Source organism: Homarus americanus, unplaced genomic scaffold (genome assembly GCF_018991925.1).
Source record: "Homarus americanus isolate GMGI-L3 unplaced genomic scaffold, GMGI_Hamer_2.0 scaffold40565, whole genome shotgun sequence".
Classification (NCBI taxonomy): Eukaryota; Metazoa; Arthropoda; class Malacostraca; order Decapoda; family Nephropidae; genus Homarus; species Homarus americanus.
The window spans coordinates 1,519,851-1,527,447 of NW_024735503.1; positions in this window are offsets into that span (position 1 = coordinate 1,519,851).

The following is a 7,597-nucleotide window of genomic DNA, read 5'->3' on the forward strand; positions in this document are numbered from 1 at the left end:
GGTGGAGCAAGATGTGACGTCATCAATTCACAGCCAATAGGAGAACAGAGCAATCAGTCAGCACAACACCCCAACTTATGCTTTGCTGTTGGATATTTATTCGTTTCAATTTAAACTCTGGGAAATATGACGTTAAATAATACACACTGCCCATAGCATTTTCAGTATTATCGCAACCTGAACAATGAAAAGGAGAATAAATATCCAACAGCAAAACATAAGTTGGGGTGCTGTGCTGACTGATTGCTCTGTTTTCCTATAGGCTGTAATATGATGACGTTACCTCTTATTCCACCTATTACAGTTAAGTAAGAGATTACTGGAAGAATGCAATATGTAGGACACCACTATCCATTGTTTTGGGGCGCCGTCTCCCCTAGGAGGACCTATTGTGAGCCAAAGGCCTTGGCAGGGTCCCTGGGAGCAGTGGCGCCCAATTAAAAGGTCTGGGGGGAGCCACCGCCACTGGAAGGGCCCCTAAAGGCGCCACTGCCGCTGGCAGGGCCGCTGGGTGCACCACGGTTCCTAGGAACATACCTGGAGACGCCCCTGTACCTGCAAAGGCCCCAGGGATCATGGCTGTCCCTGTGAGGGCCCCTAGGGTTCCCAGTGCCCCTAGCAGTGCCCATGGGGGCGCCGCCGTCCCTGTGAGGGTCCCTAGGAGCGTTGCCGGCCCTGCAAGGGTCCCTTGGAGTGTTGTCGTCCCTGAAAGGCACATGGAAGCTCGGCTGTTCCTGGAGGAGCTCCTGTGGCTGCCGCCTTCCCTAGGGCCGGCAGCGCTGGTAAGGGCCCTTTTAGTCGTAGTGGGTACCTTAACAGGGGCGGCAGGGTCTCTGCCACGGGCGACGGCGCCCCCAGGGGCCCTTCCACAAGCAGCATCGCCCTAAGAACTTCATAGCTTTGTTGTACATTTTACATTCGTCCAGTAATCCCTTACTTAACTGTGATTGGTGGAGCAAGATGCGTCATCAATTACAGCCAATGGGAGAACGAGCAATCAGTCAGCTACATCAACTTATGCTTTGCTGTTGGATATTTATTCTCGTTCAATTTAAACAAATATGACACGTTAAATATTTTACTGCCCATACATTTCAGTATTATCGCAACCTGAACAATGAAATGAGCCGTATCAACAGCAAAACATAAGTTGGGGTGTTGTGCTGACTGATTGCTCTGTTTTCCTATAGGCTGTAATTTGATGACGTTACCTCTTATTCCACCAATTGCAGTTAAGTACGAGATTACTGGAAGAATGCAATATGTCGGACACCATTATCCATTGTTTTGGGGCGCCGCCTCACCCAGGAGGACCTATTGTGAGCCAAAGGCCTTGGCAGGGTCCCTGGGAGCAGTGGCGCCCAGTAAAGAGGTCTGGGGGGAGCCACCGGCTCTGGAAGGGCCCCTAAAGGCGCCACTGCCGCTGGCAGGGCCGCTGGGAGCACCACGGTTCCTAGAAACATACCTGGAGGCGCCCCAGTCCCTGCAAAGGCCCCAGGGATCATGGCTGTACCTGTGAGGGCCCCTAGGGTTCCCAGTGCCCCTAGCAGTTCCCGTGGGGGCGCCGCCGTCCCTGTGAGGGTCCCTAGGAGCGTTGCCGTCCCTGTGAGGGTCCCTTGGAGCGTTGTCGTCCCTGAAAGGCACATGGAAGCTCGGCTGTTCCTGGAGGAGCTCCTGTGGATGCCGCCTTCCCTAGGGCCGGCAGCGCTGGTATGGGCCCTTTTAGTCGTAGTGGGTGCCTTAACAGGGGCGGCAGGGTCTCTGCCAGGGGCGACGGCGCCCCCAGGGGCCCTTCCACAAGCAGCATCGCCCTAAGAACTTCATAGTTTTGTTGCACATTTTACATTCGTCCAGTAATCCCTTACTTAACTGTGATTGGTGGAGCAAGATGTGACGTCATCGAATTACAGCCAATAGGAGAACAGAGCAATCATTCAGCACAACACCCCAACTTATGCTTTGCTGTTGGATATTTATTCTCGTTTCAATTTAAACTCTGGGAAATATGACGTTAAATAATACACACTGCCCATAGCATTTTCAGTATTATCGCAACCTGAACAATGAAATGGAGAATAAATATCCAACAGCAAAACATAAGTTGGGGTGTTGTGCTGAGTGATTGCTCTGTTTTCCTATGGGCTGTAATTTGATGACGTTACCTCTTATTCCACCAATTGCAGTTAAGTACGAGATTACTGGAAGAATGCAATATGTCGGACACCATTATCCATTGTTTTGGGGCGCCGCCTCCCCTAGGAGGACCTATTGTGAGCCAAAGGCCTTGGCAGGGTCCCTGGGAGCAGTGGCGCCCAATAAAGAGGTCTGGAGGGAGCCACCGGCTCTGGAAGGGCACCTAAAGGCGCCACTGCCGCTGGCAGGGCCGCTGGGAGCACCACGGTTCCTAGAAACATACTTGGAGGTGCCCCAGTCCCTGCAAAGGCCCCAGGGATCATGGCTGTACCTGTGAGGGCCCCTAGGGTTCCCAGTGCCCCTAGCAGTGCCCATGGGGGCGCCGCCGTCCCTGTGAGGGTCCCTAGGAGCGTTGCCGGCCCTGCAAGGGTCCCTTGGAGTGTTGTCGTCCCTGAAAGGCACATGGAAGCTCGGCTGTTCCTGGAGGAGCTCCTGTGGATGCCGCCTTCCCTAGGGCCGGCAGCGCTGGTATGGGCCCTTTTAGTAGTAGTGGGTGCCTTAACAGGGGCGGCAGGGTCTCTGCCAGGGGCGACGGCGCCCCCAGGGGCCTTTCCACAAGCAGCATCGCCCTAAGAACTTCATAGTTTTGTTGCACATTTTACATTCGTCCAGTAATCCCTTACTTAACTGTGATTGGTGGAGCAAGATGTGACGTCATCGAATTACAGCCAATAGGAGAACAGAGCAACAGTCAGCACAACACCCCAACCTTATGCTTTGCTGTTGATATTATTCTCAAGCCCAATTTAAACTCTGGGAAATATGACGTTAAATAATACACACTGCCCATAGCATTTTCAGTATTATCGCAACCTGAACAATGAAAAGGAGTATAAATATCCAACAGCAAAACATAAGTTGGGGTGTTGTGCTGACTGATTGCTCTGTTTTCCTATAGGCTGTAATATGATGACGTTACCTCTTATTCCACCTATTGCAGTTAAGTACGAGATTACTGGAAGAATGCAATATGTAGGACACCACTATCCATTGTTTTGGGGCGTCGTCTCCCCTAGGAGGACCTATTGTGCGCCAAAGGCCTTGGCAGGGTCCCTGGGAGCAGTGGCGCCCAATTAAGAGGTCTGGGGGGAGCCACTGCCACTGGAAGGGCCCCTGAAGGCGCCAATGCCGCTGGCAGGGCCGCTGGGAGCACCACGGTTCCTAGAAACATACCTGGAGGCGCCCCCGTCCCTGCAAAGGCCCCAGGGATCATGGCTGTCCCTGTGAGGGCCCCTAGAGTTCCCAGTGCCCCTAGCAGTTCCCGTGGGGGCGCCGCCGTCCCTGTGAGGGTCCCTAGGAGCATTGCCGTCCCTGCAAGGGTCCCTTGGAGCGTTGTCGTCCCTGAAAGGCACATGGAAGCTCGGCTGTTCCTGGAGGAGCTCCTGTGGATGCCGCCTTCCCTAGGGCCGGCAGCGCTGGTATGGGCCCTTTTAGTCGTAGTGGGTACCTTAACAGGGGCGGCAGGGTCTCTGCCAGGGGGGACGGCGCCCCCAGGGGCCCTTCCACAAGCAGCATCGCCCTAAGAACTTCATAGTTTTGTTGTACATTTTACATTCGTCCAGTAATCCCTTACTTAACTGTGATTGGTGGAGCAAGATGTGACGTCATCGAATTACAGCCAATAGGAGAACAGAGCAATCAGTCAGCACAACACCCCAACTTATGCTTTGCTGTTGGATATTTATTCTCGTTTCAATTTAAACTCTGGGAAATATGACGTTAAATAATACACACTGCCCATAGCATTTTCAGTATTATCGCAACCTGAACAATGAAATGGAGAATAAATATCCAACAGCAAAACATAAGTTGGGGTGTTGTGCTGTCTGATTGCTCTGTTTTCCTATAGGCTGTAATTTGATGACGTTACCTCTTATTCCACCAATTGCAGTTAAGTACGAGATTACTGGAAGAATGCAATATGTCGGACACCATTATCCATTGTTTTGGGGCGCCGCCTCACCTAGGAGGACCTATTGTGAGCTTAAGTCCTTGGCAGGGTCCCTGGGAGCAGTGGCGCCCAGTAAAGAGGTCTGGGGGGAGCCACCGGCTCTGGAAGGGCTCCTAAAGGCGCCACTGCCGCTGGCAGGGCCACTGGGAGCACCACGGTTCCTAGAAACATACCTGGAGGCGCCCCAGTCCCTGCAAAGGCCCCAGGGATCATGGCTGTACCTGTGAGGGCCCCTAGGGTTCCCAGTGCCCCTAGCAGTTCCCGTGGGGGCGCCGCCGTCCCTGTGAGGGTCCCTAGGAGTGTTGCCGTCCCTGCAAGGGTCCCTTGGAGTGTTGTCGTCCCTGAAAGGCACATGGAAGCTCGGCTGTTCCTGGAGGAGCTCCTGTGGATGCCGCCTTCCCTAGGGCCGGCAGCGCTGGTATGGGCCCTTTTAGTCGTAGTGGGTGCCTTAACAGGGGCGGCAGGGTCTCTGCCAGGGGCGACGGCGCCCCCAGGGGCCCTTCCACAAGCAGCATCGCCCTAAGAACTTCATAGTTTTGTTGCACATTTTACATTCGTCCAGTAATCCCTTACTTAACTGTGATTGGTGGAGCAAGATGTGACGTCATCGAATTACAGCCAATAGGAGAACAGAGCAATCAGTCAGCACAACACCCCAACTTATGCTTTGCTGTTGGATATTTATTCTCGTTTCAATTTAAACTCTGGGAAATATGACGTTAAATAATACACACTGCCCATAGCATTTTCAGTATTATCGCAACCTGAACAATGAAAAGGAGAATAAATATCCAACAGCAAAACATAAGTTGGGGTGTTGTGCTGACTGATTGCTCGGTTTTCCTATAGGCTGTAATTTGATGACGTTACCTCTTATTCCACCAATTGCAGTTAAGTACGAGATTACTGGAAGCATGCAATATGTCGGACACAATTATCCATTGTTTTGGGGCGCCGCCTCACCTAGGAGGACCTATTGTGAGCCAAAGGCCTTGGCAGGGTCCCTGGGAGCAGTGGCACCCAATAAAGAGGTCTGGGGGGAGCCACCGGTTCTGGAAGGGCCCCTAAAGGCGCCACTGCCGCTGGCAGGGCCGCTGGGAGCACCACGGTTCCTAGAAACATACCTGGAGGCGCCCCAGTCCCTGCAAAGGCCCCAGGGATCATGGCTGTACCTGTGAGGGCCCCTAGGGTTCCCAGTGCCCCTAGCAGTACCCATGGGGGCGCCGCCGTCCCTGTGAGGGTCCCTAGGAGCGTTGCCGGCCCTGCAAGGGTCCCTTGGAGTGTTGTCGTCCCTGAAAGGCACATGGAAGCTCGGCTGTTCCTGGAGGAGCTCCTGTGGATGCCGCCTTCCCTGAGAAGGCCCCTAGGATTGCAATTGTCCCTAAGACCGCCTCTGGTGAATCCTGCGCCCCTGACAGGTCCCCTGGGAGCACCGCCGACCCTGAAAGGGCCCTGGGGGCGCCTCGGTACCTGGCATGGCCAGGTGACCCTCACAGGGATTGATGAGATCCCAGGGTCCCTTACAGGGACGGGGGCACCTTCAGAGGTGTTGCCAAAGACGGCGGCACCTTCATGGGTGTTCCCATGGACGTCGGTGCCCACAGGGGACGTACCACGGCGGTGGCTCATACAGGGGCCCTTCCAGAGGCGGTGTCTCCCTCAGTGTTCCTCTATGGGGCGCCTCTGCTTCCAAGGAACCTGCCAGGGGCTGCAGCGCCCCTACGGGCCCTCCTAGGGCCGGCAGCGCTGGTATGGGCCCTTTTAGTCGTAGTGGGTGCCTTAACAGGGGCGGCAGGGTCTCTCCCAGGGGCGACGGCGCCCCCAGGGGCCCTTCCACAAGCAGCATCGCCCTAAGAACTTCATAGTTTTGTTGTACATTTTACATTCGTCCAGTAATCCCTTACTTAACTGTGATTGGTGGAGCAAGATGTGACGTCATCGAATTACAGCCAATAGGAGAACAGAGCAATCAGTCAGCACAACACCCCAACTTATGCTTTGCTGTTGGATATTTATTCTCGTTTCACTATTTAAACTCTGGGAGATATGACGTTAAATAATACACACTGCCCATAGCATTTTCAGTATTATCGCAACCTGAACAATGAAAAGGAGAATAAATATCCAACAGCAAAACATAAGTTGGGGTGTTGTGCTGACTGATTGCTCTGTTTTCCTATAGGCTGTAATTTGATGACATTACCTCTTATTCCACCGATTGCAAGTTAAGTAAGAGATTACTGGAAGAATGCAATATGTAGGACACCACTATCCATTGTTTTGGGGCGCCGCCTCCCCTAAGAGGACCTATTGTGAGCCAAAGGCCTTGGCAGGGTCCCTGGGAGCAGTGGCGCCCAATAAAGAGGTCTGGGGGGAGCCACCGCCTCTGGAAGGGCCCCTGAAGGCGCCACTGTCGCTGGCAGGGCCGCTGGGAGCACCACGGTTCCTAGGAACATACCTGGAGACGCCCCTGTACCTGCAAAGGCCCCAGGGATCATGGCTGTCCCTGTGAGGGCCCCTAGGGTTCCCAGTGCCCCTAGCAGTGCCCATGGGGGCGCCGCCGTCCCTGTGAGGGTCCCTTGGAGCGTTGTCGTCCCCGAAAGGCACATGGAAGCTCGGCTGTTCCTGGAGGAGCTCCTGTGGACGCCGCCTTCCCTGAGAAGGCCCCTAGGATTGCAATTGTCCGCAAGACCGCCTCTGGTGAATCCTGCGCCCCTGACAGGTCCCCTGGGTGCACCGCCGACCCTGAAAGGGCCCTGGGGGCGCCTCGGTGCCTGGCATGGCCAGGTGACCCTCACAGGGATTGAGGAGATCCCAGGGTCCCTTACAGGGTCGGGGGCGCCTTCAGAGGTGTTGCCAAAGACGGCGGCACCTTCAGGGGTGTTTCCAGGGACGTCGGTGCCCACAGGGGCCGTACCACGGCGGAGGCTCATACAGGGGCCCTTCCAGAGGCGGTGTCTCCCTCAGTGTTCCTCTATGGGGCGCCTCTGCTTCCAAGGAACCTGCCAGGGGCTGCAGCGCCCCTAGGGGCCCTCCTAGGTCCGGCAGCGCTGGTATGGGCCCTCCTAATCTTAGTGGGTGCCTTTCCAGGGGCGGCAGGGTCTCTGCCAGGGGCGACGGCGCCCCCAGGGGCCCTTCCACAAGACGCATCGCCCTAAGAACTTCATAGTTTTGTTGTACATTTTACATTCGTCCAGTAATCCCTTACTTAACTGTGATTGGTGGAGCAAGATGTGACGTCATCGAATTACAGCCAATAGGAGAACAGAGCAATCAGTCAGCACAACACCCCAACTTATGCTTTGCTGTTGGATATTTATTCTCGTTTCACTTTAAACTCTGGGAGATATGACGTTAAATAATACACACTGCCCATAGCATTTTCAGTATTATCGCAACCTGAACAATGAAAAGGAGAATAAATATCCAACAGCAAAACATAAGTTGGGGTGT